At 34.9% G+C, this 12,065-nt stretch overlaps 1 long non-coding RNA gene across 1 annotated transcript in view; it reads right to left on the bottom strand.

Moving 5' to 3' along the window:
• LOC116421368 overlaps window positions 1-12,065 on the bottom strand; it is a 71,472-nt gene continuing 59,407 nt past the window's right edge. Inside the window, exon 3 of the long non-coding RNA XR_004231707.1 lies at window positions 1-355. This is a non-coding gene — a long non-coding RNA (uncharacterized LOC116421368). The remainder of the gene's footprint in view (window positions 356-12,065) is intronic.

Here is a 12,065-nt window from a genome sequence, read left to right on the forward strand (position 1 = left end):
AATGTCCATTTAAGACTAGGTAAAAGATTTTTAATCTAGATTAAGACTAGGTAAAAATTGAGGCAAAGGACACAAGAAAAATTAAATGGATAAAGAATGTCTATTGATATGCAGAGGATGACGTTAAGAGCTTCCACCAGTACATATGTGCAGGACAAACAACACAAATGAAAAATGAATTGGACTTGGAATCAAACAGAACAAGAACAGCTGGTTGAATTGCTTTTAGGAAATTTCAAAGCTTCTTAAAAGTCCAAACTTCTCCAGAAAGAAAGGCACATCTTTTTGTTGTTGTTGTTGTTGTTAATATTGACCAGTGTTGCTGTATGACTTCTAGCCGTCAATACCATGATGTCTAAAGAATTAAAAATGAGTATCACAGAGAGGATCATGAAGTGGCACATGATAGGTATGAAGAACTACAACATATAACAAATAGCAATTTTCAAAGAACTAAGTAAAAGATGTCACTGGGAAAATATATGGGAGAAAAAAGAAGATAGACTCATCTCATGGTCCAATTAAAGAGCCCATGTGCTCCATACTAGGATCTTTACAAAATCAGAAAAAGTGAGAAAGACCCTTCACATGTTAGATAGATCCTTTAAAGTAAACTTCTGAAAGAACACGGACAAGAGTGATGGATAATGGACAATGGCTGCCATGGATAGGTTGCAATCTGTGTTTGACTTCCATCTAAATGAGGACACAGATCCATTTAAGAATGTGGCGGGTGACTTGAAAATATTAATTTCTCTCATATGTATATACATACATATATGTGTGTTTAGATGTACATATTTCACATGCAGACAAATATATGTGTGTCTGTGTGAAGATACTAAAGAAAAGCTCTTTGGTAGAATGGATTGTTCTACTAAGCACATAGGATAAACAGTGGTAGTTCAATTTTTCCCACTCTCTCTCCAAGTACTTTAATTTAACCTGAACTGCTAAAATCTTTCTCAAATATTGAGTTATGTATACAGATTAGTGATGTGGCAGGAGAAGTTTCAAAGGGACTTCATTTTTCACCTTCAGCTTACTTAGGTAAAATTCTTGTAGTTAGATGTCTGTCTTTGTATAACTCCAAGCTAAATAGTCTCAAAGGATGATGTTTCTTCATTCATCCATCCAACCATCAATTTGACAAAAATTCATATCATAGAAAATGACAATCATAACAATAATCTAGCAATTAACATAAGGACTATAAAACAACACAACTATCAACCTTTGTCCACCTATCCATCCCACCAGAAAAAAAAAATGCAAAAAACCCTGGAGAAGTGATTGGAATGAGATATTAGGGTCAGGAAAACCTGGATTTGAATTCTGTCTCAGACATTTGCAAATTGAGTGTCCTTTGGCAAATCACTTAACTTCCTCTAAATCTCAGTTTCCTCCTCTGTAAATAAAAACAATAATAGCTTCTATGGTATAGGGTTGACATGAGGATCAAATAAGATAATACCTATAAAGACAGTTGCAAACCTTAAAGCACAATACAAATTTTAACTATGATGATGATATATATAATTTTTATATAATGCTAATTTGATGTATGATTACTTTTGGTTTTAGTTATGTCTAAGAAATTAAGTTATTTGACTTGTACCTGAGAGTAAAATTGAATCTATACACTATTAATAGTATAAGTATATAAAGGAGGAAGGAAAAAGTGGTAATTTGTATCTAGAACTAAAAGGTGTGAAGAGAGCTTAAAAAACACAAAATTTGTAATAGACAAAAGCATGTAATAATAATTTTTAAATCATCTATTATTCCACAGAAACATCTGGAATCCATTTACTTAGTTTGCTAGCAGGCATTTGAGAAGAAAAGCAGCTAGAATATGGGGGAAAGACCACTCTACTTGGAATCAAAAGACCCAGCGTTGAGCTCTGATCCTGAATAACTTTGTACACTTGGGCAGTCAATTTACTCTGGCTCTTAGTTTCCAAATCGGTAAAATTCAAGTATTAGATTAAATGATTCTAAGATCCCTTCAAGCTTTCATATGCCATAATATGAGAATAGCTAGAGGCAAATGCAAATTCTGTCTGGCACATATTAAACACTTAATAAAATACTTGTTGGCTGCTGAATCATGTTCATTGAATGAATAAATCTTTGATATTATCTAGTGCAGATTGAAAAATTGCAGTATGGTTTGACTGTTGTAAGGGGGAGAACTGCTTAATATTTGTTTTGTCTGATATAATAATAGTTGGATTTGAATAGCACTTTCAGATTTACAAAGCATTTTACATTTTATCTCATTTTCCAGAGTCCTATATAGCTAACTAGCATCTGAGGCAGAATTTGAATTCAATCCTCCTAACTCCAAATCCAACTAGGTGGCAAAATTGATAGCAGAGTGGACTTGGAATCAGCAAGATTCACATTCATGAATTCAAATCTGTCCTCAAACACTTCCTGGCTGTGTGACCCGGGGCAAGTCACTTAATTTATGCCTCAGTTTCCTTATCTATAAAATGAGCTGGAGAAAGAAATGGCAAACCACTCCTGTATCTCTGCCAAGAAAACCCAAATGGGGTCAGAAAGAGTTAGACACAACTGAACAACAAACTCTATTCATTCTATCTATTTCTAGTTTGCTATGGTCCTACAAAGCAGGAGGAATGAAGTGACTATCCTAGACACCTGGATATAAGACCTTCAGCGGTCATCTAGTCTATTCTCTGCATTAACTCAATGAGGACTCTCCTTGGAGACTCCCTGTGAGAGGGTCCCCACATCCTCTAAAAGGAAGCCCACTCTACTTTTATTTGACTCCACAGGCAGTAAAGTAGATAGAGTGCCAGACCTGGAATCAGGAAGACCTCTACTAACTAGCTATGTCACCCTGGGCAAGGCACTTAAAAAAAAAATCAATGTTTTCCTCAGTTTCCCCAACTATAAAATGGAAATTTAACAGCACCTATCTTCCAGAGTTGTTGTGAGTATCAAATGAAATAATATTTATTAAAAGTGCTTAGCAAAGTGCCTGGCACATAATAAGTACTAAATAATGCTTATTCCCTTCTCTATTTGTTTCTCTTCAAATTCCTCTAGTTTTCTCCTCAGTAGCCAAATCTGATCCTTCTTCCACCTAGCAACCCAACGGCTTGAAATATGCTTCTCTCAAGCCTGAAAAAGAAGAGATTTTCACTATTGATTAAAGAAATTTAGGACAACTCTGAAGTACCATTTCACACTTCTGAGATTGGCTAAAATGATAGGAAAAGATAATGATGAATGTTGGAAGGGATGTGGGAAAACTGGGACATTGTTGGTGGAATTGTGAAATAATCCAACCATTCTGGAGAGCAATTTGGAACCATGCCCAAAGGGCTATCAAACTGTACATATCCTTTGATCCAGCAGTGTTTCTATTGAATTTGAATCCCAAGGAGATCATAAAAGAGGGAAAGTGGCCCACGTGTGCAAAAATGTTTGTGGCAGCCCTCTTTGTAATGGCAAGAAAGTGGAAACTGAGTAGATGCCCATCAGTTAGAGAATGACTGAATAAGTTATAATATATGAATGGAATGGAATATTATTTTTCTATAAGAAATGATGAGGAGGCTGATTTCAGAAAAGTCTGTAAAGATTTCCATGAACTGATGCTAAGTGAAGTGAGCAGAACCAAGAGAACATTGTACACAGTAACAATAAAATTATATAATGATCACTTGTGATGGACTTGGTTCTATTCAACAATGTGGTGAGTCAGGCAATTTCAAAATGCTTGTAATAGAAATAGCCAACTCCATCCAAAGAGAGAACTATGGAGACTGAATGTGGATCAAAACATAATATTTTCACTTTTTTGGTTGTTTGTTTGCTTAGTTTTTTTTTTCTGATTTTTTTCCCCTTTTAATCTGATTTTTCTTGCACAGCATGACAAATATGGAAATATGTTTATAAGAACTGTATGTCTAATCTTTATCAGATTGCTTACTATCTAGAAGAGGGTTAGGCTAGAAAGGGAGAAAAAATTGTAATATAAGGTTTTGCAAAAGTGAATGTTGAAAACAATCTTTGCATGTTTTTGGAAAAAGAAAATACTATTTAAAAAAAAAAAGGTTCCCCAATAGAACTCACAATTAACCAAAAGAAAGGGAATACACTATTAATTGGCAGACTAAATCCATAGAGAAATTTAGTACCCTAAAGAGTTAATTAGCAAGGAGAAAGATACCATGAGGAATGGGGGAGGAGTGGAAAGAAAGATATCATAAGGCAAAATGCTGTGGTGTACCAACCCAAAAGGGATTCTGCAAAGATGGAGTAGGCCATGGGAACTATAAGGCTGAGATGATTCCCATCAGTGCTCTTCCCTGCTTGCCTTGAGGAATTTTATCACCTTATTAATACTTCAGGTTTTATCTACCAGTCCTACTTAGCTACCCAGGACCTCATCAATAGGCACAATCAAGACTTGATGGGATGAGACCTAGAAGTAGAATACTCATAAACTGTATTAAGGCATGCTTATACAAAAGGAACAAGTTAGGTAAATTGTAAAAGGAAGGAATATTAAGTAAATTTTAACAAAAACTCATGTGAGGAAATCCAGGGAGTAGATGGTAGATGTGTGATTGAGAACATTTTAGTGGATGTCAAAAGAGAGAAACAGAAACATTATTGTTGTCAGAGTCCATTATAGACCACTTGGACAGAAAGAAAACATAGGTAAGTACTTAAGGGAACATTATAAGCTTGGAATAAGTGAATGGAGTAATAAGTGACATGGAATTATCCAGCCAACTATAGGAATTCTCTCTTAGTCAAAAGTAATAATAATTTCCTGATATACTTTCTTTGTGGGGGAATATCCTCTCTCCTAGATTGTGATTCTCATCACTGAGGAGGAATTACTATAAGATTTTGTCCACAAAATTTAGTTTAAAGAAGAAATGAGTCATGACAATTGATGGCTCCTGCTTCCCCCAAAACTTCCATTTAAGGTGGGCCCTGAGATACCCATCTTGTCTTTTTCCACCTAACTGAAATTCTCTACCTTCCCACCCTAGACCTCACCCTCTCCTTTCCAGTTTCCTTTTGGGTGTTGTCCTCCCCTTATAAGGTCCTTAAGGGAAGAAACTATCTTTTTTTTCAAATTTGTATTCCCACCATTTAGCATAAGGCCTGACTTAATAAATGTTTATTGACAGATTAATATGAGTGATATAGTTTGACAATAATGCATATGTCCCTCAGATTTGGTAAACAAATACTAATGATTGTGTGTATCCCCCCTCCCTATCTTGTTAAAACTGATAAACACTCATGAATGACATTGGGAAACTGTAGTGGGCAGAATCTCTGAAAAGGTATACTTAAGTATATACTTAAGGTATACATTATCGATGTAATCTTACAACAAGATGTTAACTCAATGGGATGCATTGTTGGTGGAGTTGTGAACAAATCCAACCATTCTGGAGATCAATCTGGAATTATGCCCAAAAAGTTATCAGACTGTGCATACCCTTTGATCCAGCAGTGTCTCTACTGGGCTTATACCCCAAGAAGATACTAAAGAAGGGAAAGGGACCTGTATGTGCCAAAATGTTTGTGGCAGCCCTGTTTGTAGTGGCTAGAAACTGGAAAATGAATGGATGCCCTTCAATTGGAGAATGACTGAATAAATTGTGGAATGTGAATGTTATGGAATATTATTGTTCTGTAAGAAATGACCAGCAGGATGAATACAGAGAGGCTTGGAGAGAATTACATGAACTGTTGCTGAGTGAAATGAGCAGAACCAGGAGATCATTATATACTTCAACAACAATACTATATGAGGATGTATTCTGATGGAAGTGGATTTCTTCAACAAAGACAAGATCTAACTCAGTTTCAATCGATCAATGATGGACAGAAGCAGCTACACCCAAAGAATGAACACTGGGAAATGAATGTAAGCTGTTTGCATTTTTGTTTTTCTTCCCAGGTTATTTCTACCTTCTGAATCCAATTCTCCCTGAGCAACAAGAGAACTGTTCAGTTCTGCACACATATATTGTATCTAGGATATACTATAATCTATTTAACATGTATAGGACTGCTTGCCATCTGGGGGAAAGGGTAGAGGGAGGGAGGGGAAAAATCGGAACAGAAGTGAGTGCAAGGGATAAGGTTGTAAAAAATTACCCAGACATGGGTTCTGTCAATAAAAAGTTATTAAAAAAAAAAAAGATATTAACTCAGTGGAATTGATGAGATAATGGTTCCCAAATGATATAATGATTGGCTTATATTCAGTATGATGAATTGATATAATTGTAATAGAAGATTTAAGAGATCAGAGTTGGACTAAAGTCAGAGACTGAGATGTGCAGACTGTAGACTGACTGACTGAGACTGTGACTACTAGTGCAGACTAGGAGACTGAAGGAGATAATAAAGACTTTGGACTTTATTCCTCACTATTCTCGGGGTGATTATTCTGCTGAGACCAAGGCTGGTCCCAAGGCCCTCCAGAAAGCTAGTCTGGACATTACAGGATACTAAAGCTTTGACTGATAGTTTCATTTCATCATTAGTCACTAATCAGAATCTAGAAGTAACCAATCTTTGTACCAAAAAAAACCCTGCTGGAGGCCCCAGACATCAGACAGCTCCTAGGTCTCATCTAGGATAGACTCTAGTCTTGCCCATGCTTGGAAATATGAGCATTCCATGTTTTCTTGCCAATTGGTGGATGGGAGACACATGGGCCTCTTGCAAGGCAGAAAGGAATCTCTGGATGAGCACTAGATACAAAACATAATTACCAGGATCCTTAGGAATCAGATTGATGATTGGTCCTAGAAGGCTTGATGTTTGCATTATTGAATACTCAATAAAATTTGATAGCGTGTACTGCTCAGTCAATTAGCATTTATTAAGTGTCTGCAATGTGTTAGGTCATTCAAAGATATTTTGGGATTTACCTTAAACCCAAATCACTTTGGTTCTCATTGATTGACCAACAGCAGGTCCCAGGCCAAGCCCCACTTGGTCATTGTTTGGATCCTAATTCATTTAGAGTGAATGTAATAGCAATTGTTTTTGTTTTGTCCAGAATCCTTGAGGGTCTTCTTCTATTCATAGATATATCTATATTTGTATGGATATATATATATATTGTACATACATATATGTGTATTACATATACATATATAATATATATTATACATAATATACATATCATATATACATATATATACATATATGTGCATGGCATATACTAGGTAAAAAGAGATCTCCATCTCATTTCTTACCTAACCTTAATCACTGATTGAGTATTCCCTCACTCAAACTGAGGCCTGTTGAAGGCCTTAACTTAAAAAGGCCAAGATTTCCCTTTCATCCAGGGCCATTTCCAGTTATCCTGATGTATATCTCCAGATGGTTCTGGAGGAGAAAGTGAAGCTGCTGACTGCACAGCCCTCCATTACTTAAATCCAATTCATGTCATGTCATGGTATCACCTCCCTGATGTCATGGTCCTCTTCAAGAAAGATAGACAACTGCTATACTCTGGGAGTAGAAAGAAAGGCAAACCACAGTCTTTGCCCTCAAGGAACTCACAATCTAATGGGGGAGACCACCTACAATAAAAACTGTAAGCCTTTTCAGTGTACAGTAAGCACCTAATGAGTTCACACAATCATTTGTAGGCTTTGCACAACAAAATTACTCTGCATTATAGTCTGCCATATACTTAAAGACACTTGTAATTTCCTCTTTGCCTTTCTGATTCAAGGCTTAAAAAACAAATTTTCTTTAGCATTTCTTCCCAGAAATCCCATTCTTGTATAATCATTCCTTTTTTATTCTTTCCAATTCACTCATGAAATTAACTTTAAAACTAAATGAGTTTTTAAGTGCCTGAAGTAGCTAGTTCTAATTTTTTTTTTTTTTATCATAGGGTGAACTGATTAATGTAACACTGGATAGATAATACATAAGCTTCTATTAAACTAGTGGCTCCAACTTTCTCCCACATCAGACTTTTTAATCAGAGTTAATAATAAGTTGTTAAAATGGCTGGCTGAATTTTAACTCTTTTCTATAACCTTATCCCACTCAAATTCAATTCATCTACACTTTTAACAAGTGTACTACAAGGCATTGAGTGTGTAAAGGTTAAAAACTTCATACTTCCTGTCCATAAACAGTGTATAATCAAAAAGGGAAAATATAACATATAATTGGGATTTCTCAGATTCCTACCTCATTAACTATAAAGAACCTAGAATTTTTTTATTGGAACAATCAGAAGCACAAAACTAAGCATAAACAAAGCTCAGCTATCTCTACTGAGTCAGACATAGATGAGGAGAAATTATATTTCAGGAGTAAGGAATAGACCAAGATCACTCCATGGATGAAACTGCTAATAAAAACAGTGAAATGGATAAAATACAAATAGGGAGAGAAAAATCTCAGGATCTAGACTATATCCTAATTATCTATGATTCATTAAGATAGAGAATTCTCTATGCAAATGTTTTTTGTTGTTCAGTCATTTTTCAGTCATGTACTCCTCTTTATGACCATATTTTAGGGTTTTCTTGGCAAAAATATTGGAGTGGTTTGCCATTTTCTTCTCCAGTTCTTTTTATAGATTAAGAAACTGAGGTACATAGGGCTAAGTGACTTCTCCAGGGTCACACAACTAGTAAGTTTCTCAGGTCTACTTTGAACCCAAAAGATGAGTCTTTCTGACTCCAGTCTTAGAATACTATTTATTGTGCCATCCAGATGCCCCTTTGTGCCAGATCTGAATTGTTTTTGACTTAGCAGACAGATCCTAGAGTTGCCTGAAGCAGAAAGACCTTGACTTTCTCAAAGTCACAGGTAATAAGTGAATTTGGTTGGTGAAGGTGGTTTAGCCAATGGAAGCAGAATTTAAATCCAAGTCTTTCTAATTCTAAACTCAGCACTTTATTTACTACACAACTCTGTCTCTCATCTTTAAATTTTGTTATCTGTTATCTACTCTATATTATAGCAATATATAATATGTATTAGTAGTCCCTTTATAACCAAGAATTGATGGAGTAATCACTGATTATATTGTATTTTACTTCTATTTAAGAATTATAACTTGAATTCTAATTCAGTTAACTAGAATTTTTTAAACAGCTACCAAATGCCAGGCACTGGGCTCAGTTTCGTAAGATGAAAGAAAAGCAGAAACTATTTCATGTTCTCAATGAGTTTACACTATTCTACTAAGGGAGATAATATATAAACAATTATGTATAAACAAAATATATGCAGGATGTATTTGGGATAATTTCAGAGGGGAAGCACTAAAATTAAGGAGGACTAAGAAGGATTTATTTCAGAAGGTGGGAATTTAGGAAATACTTGGAGGAAACATGGAAGCCAGGAGGCAGAGATGAAGACAGAGAGAGTTTCAGGCTTGGGAGTCTGCCAATGAAAGTGCTAAGAGTTGGAAATGGAGTGTTGTGTTCCAATAACAATTTGTTCTTAAAATTAAAAAAAATAATAAAAGCTCAGAGCCATAACGCTAACTTCAATTATCATGCTATTTCCCTTTATGGCATCTATATATCCCCAAATTCAATTTTGAGAAAAGAATGTATACTTTAAATAACATTTGCAAAAGGTAACTTGTCTATGGCCAATACCACTGAGCCTCAGTAGTAGAATTTGAACCCAGACCAAATCAAAACATTATCCATGCAGCTATTTTGGTCTCTGAAGAGATTTTTCTGCAGTTAGTCCTCCCTTTTAGAAATAGTGCTTTGGATTTTTATGTGCTTAGGCGAATCAAAATTTCCATTTTTACTTAGTTCTATTCTATTTTTTAGAAATAACTATTTAAGTTGTTGAAAAGTGAAAAATATTGTGTCTAGTTAAAGATGCTATGTTATCTCTATAGCATTCTAACCATGTTCTTATAATTCCTGAGATTATTTCTCAGATTCAGGCAAAAAGCTTATTGGAATATGAAAGGGCATTCACTGAAATTTGGTTGTAAGGCAGTTTAAAAAAAGTGGGAATAAATTTGGGATGGGAGAGAAGAGGAGAGAGAAAGGAAGAACCTTCAGGAGGACATGGTTTAGTCCAAAAACTAGACAAGGAGGACCCTTTTCCACTCCCATGAAATATCAGTCCCCAACAATTTTCTTAATCCAGACTCCAGCTTCAATTATAGTCCTGTATCTAAGTGATGCTCTATTTTAAGGAACTAAGATCCTATCTAAGGCAGAAAGAAGGACCCTAATATCTTTCATCTATCTCTGATGTTATATGAGCCTATAAACATGCAAATCAGTTGTTTATTCTCATTCAAATATTAGCAATACTCATGTTAATAAGCAACATTAGCCACATTTAATTATAATTTTAAACAAAAATTACTGTTTTTATAACCTTAAAATTCAGATAAACATTTAAAATATTATTTAGAAAATGACAAAGCATATGCAAGCATATGTATGTATTATTCATTATTCCCAAAAATCAGAGAGGCAGGACCATAATATAACATTACATTTCTTTTTAATCGATCTTGTCCTTCAGAAAGGTGAAACTGGGTGATACTCCATGGCATGGCATTATTTAAAAGTTTACATTTTAACTCAACTTCCTAAATGTATGCAAAACAAATCTCTAAAGCAACTGACATTTTTATGATTCAATTTTCTAAAATGTAAATATCAAATTTTTCAATTAAACATTCATTTTTATTTATGTCTTTTAAAATCCCTATTGAACAAATTTTTTAAAAGCAAAAGAAGGCTCTCATTATTGCTGCATAGTTCAGTGAAACAAATTGCCACATTAGCCATTTCCAAAAATGCATGTCTTTGCATTTTAAGTTCATTACCTCTCTATCGGGAAGTAAATGGCATGTTTTATTTTTATTGCTTAAAATTATGGCTTAAGACTGTACTTGATACTACATTTTATCATCAGTTGGGTCAGCTATGCAGTAAATAGAGTGCCAGATCTGGAATCGGGAAGCCTCATCTTTCTGCATTCAACTCTAGCCTCTGATACTTAACAGCTATATGACCCTGGGCAAGTCACTCAACCCTGTTTGCCTCAGTTTTCTCATCTGTAAAATGAGCTGGAGAAAGAAATGGAAAATCACTCTAGTGACTTTGCCAAGATGATCCCAAGTGGGATCATGAAGACTCAAATATGACTGAAAAATGACTGAATCAAAACAAAATAACTTGTCATCAGTTAGGAATTCTTTTATCTCAGAAAGTTAAGAATTCACAGATGATAAATGGAGCCCCACCTAGGGAGGTAAATTGACTTGCCCTAAGGGGACAGTTGTAATCTCCAAAGTAGAATTTGAATCCAGATATTTTGATTCTAGAGCCTCTACTTTCTACTGTACATGTACATTGGTAGTATAATAAATAAAATTAAAATTCTTTATAAATCCACACTAAATCATTGCTCAGAAATGACTACAGTACTGAATAACTGGCTGTTTTCAGATAGTATGATACCTGAAAAATGTAAAATATAATACAAAAATGTAATATTTTAAACAAAACAGAGTTGTTTTGTAGTCAAAGAATTTTAGAGTTGTAAGGGCTCTCAGAGAGGAAAACACTAAAAAGTGCTAAATTTATAGTCAAAAAAACTAGTAAAAATCCTATCTCTGCTACTTTGGGAAGTCAGAAAGAAAAACAGAGAGAGAGAGAGAGAGAGAGACAAAGACAGAGAGACAGAGAGGGAGGAGGAAAGAGAGAGAGACAGAGAGAGACAGAGAGAGAGACAGAGAGATAGAGAGACAGAGATAGAGAGGGGAGGGGGAAAGAGAGAGAGAGAATGCAGTATCATCATATATTTAACTAGATGAACTGCTTTTTCCCTAGCTTCATGTTTCTCACTTTTAAAGAAAATGTGAAAGCTGAGTAGACTTGGCAATACTTTGAGGAAGATAATATTAAAGTCATTGCCTAGGCCAGATATATTAGTCAAAAGATAAAGCATAATGACTGCAGAGCTTTTTTATTTTAGCCAAAGTTGATATGATTCTCAAAAGTTCTGGATGAAGTGTATATATA

Source organism: Sarcophilus harrisii, chromosome 2 (assembly GCF_902635505.1).
Source record: "Sarcophilus harrisii chromosome 2, mSarHar1.11, whole genome shotgun sequence".
Taxonomy (NCBI): Eukaryota; Metazoa; Chordata; class Mammalia; order Dasyuromorphia; family Dasyuridae; genus Sarcophilus; species Sarcophilus harrisii.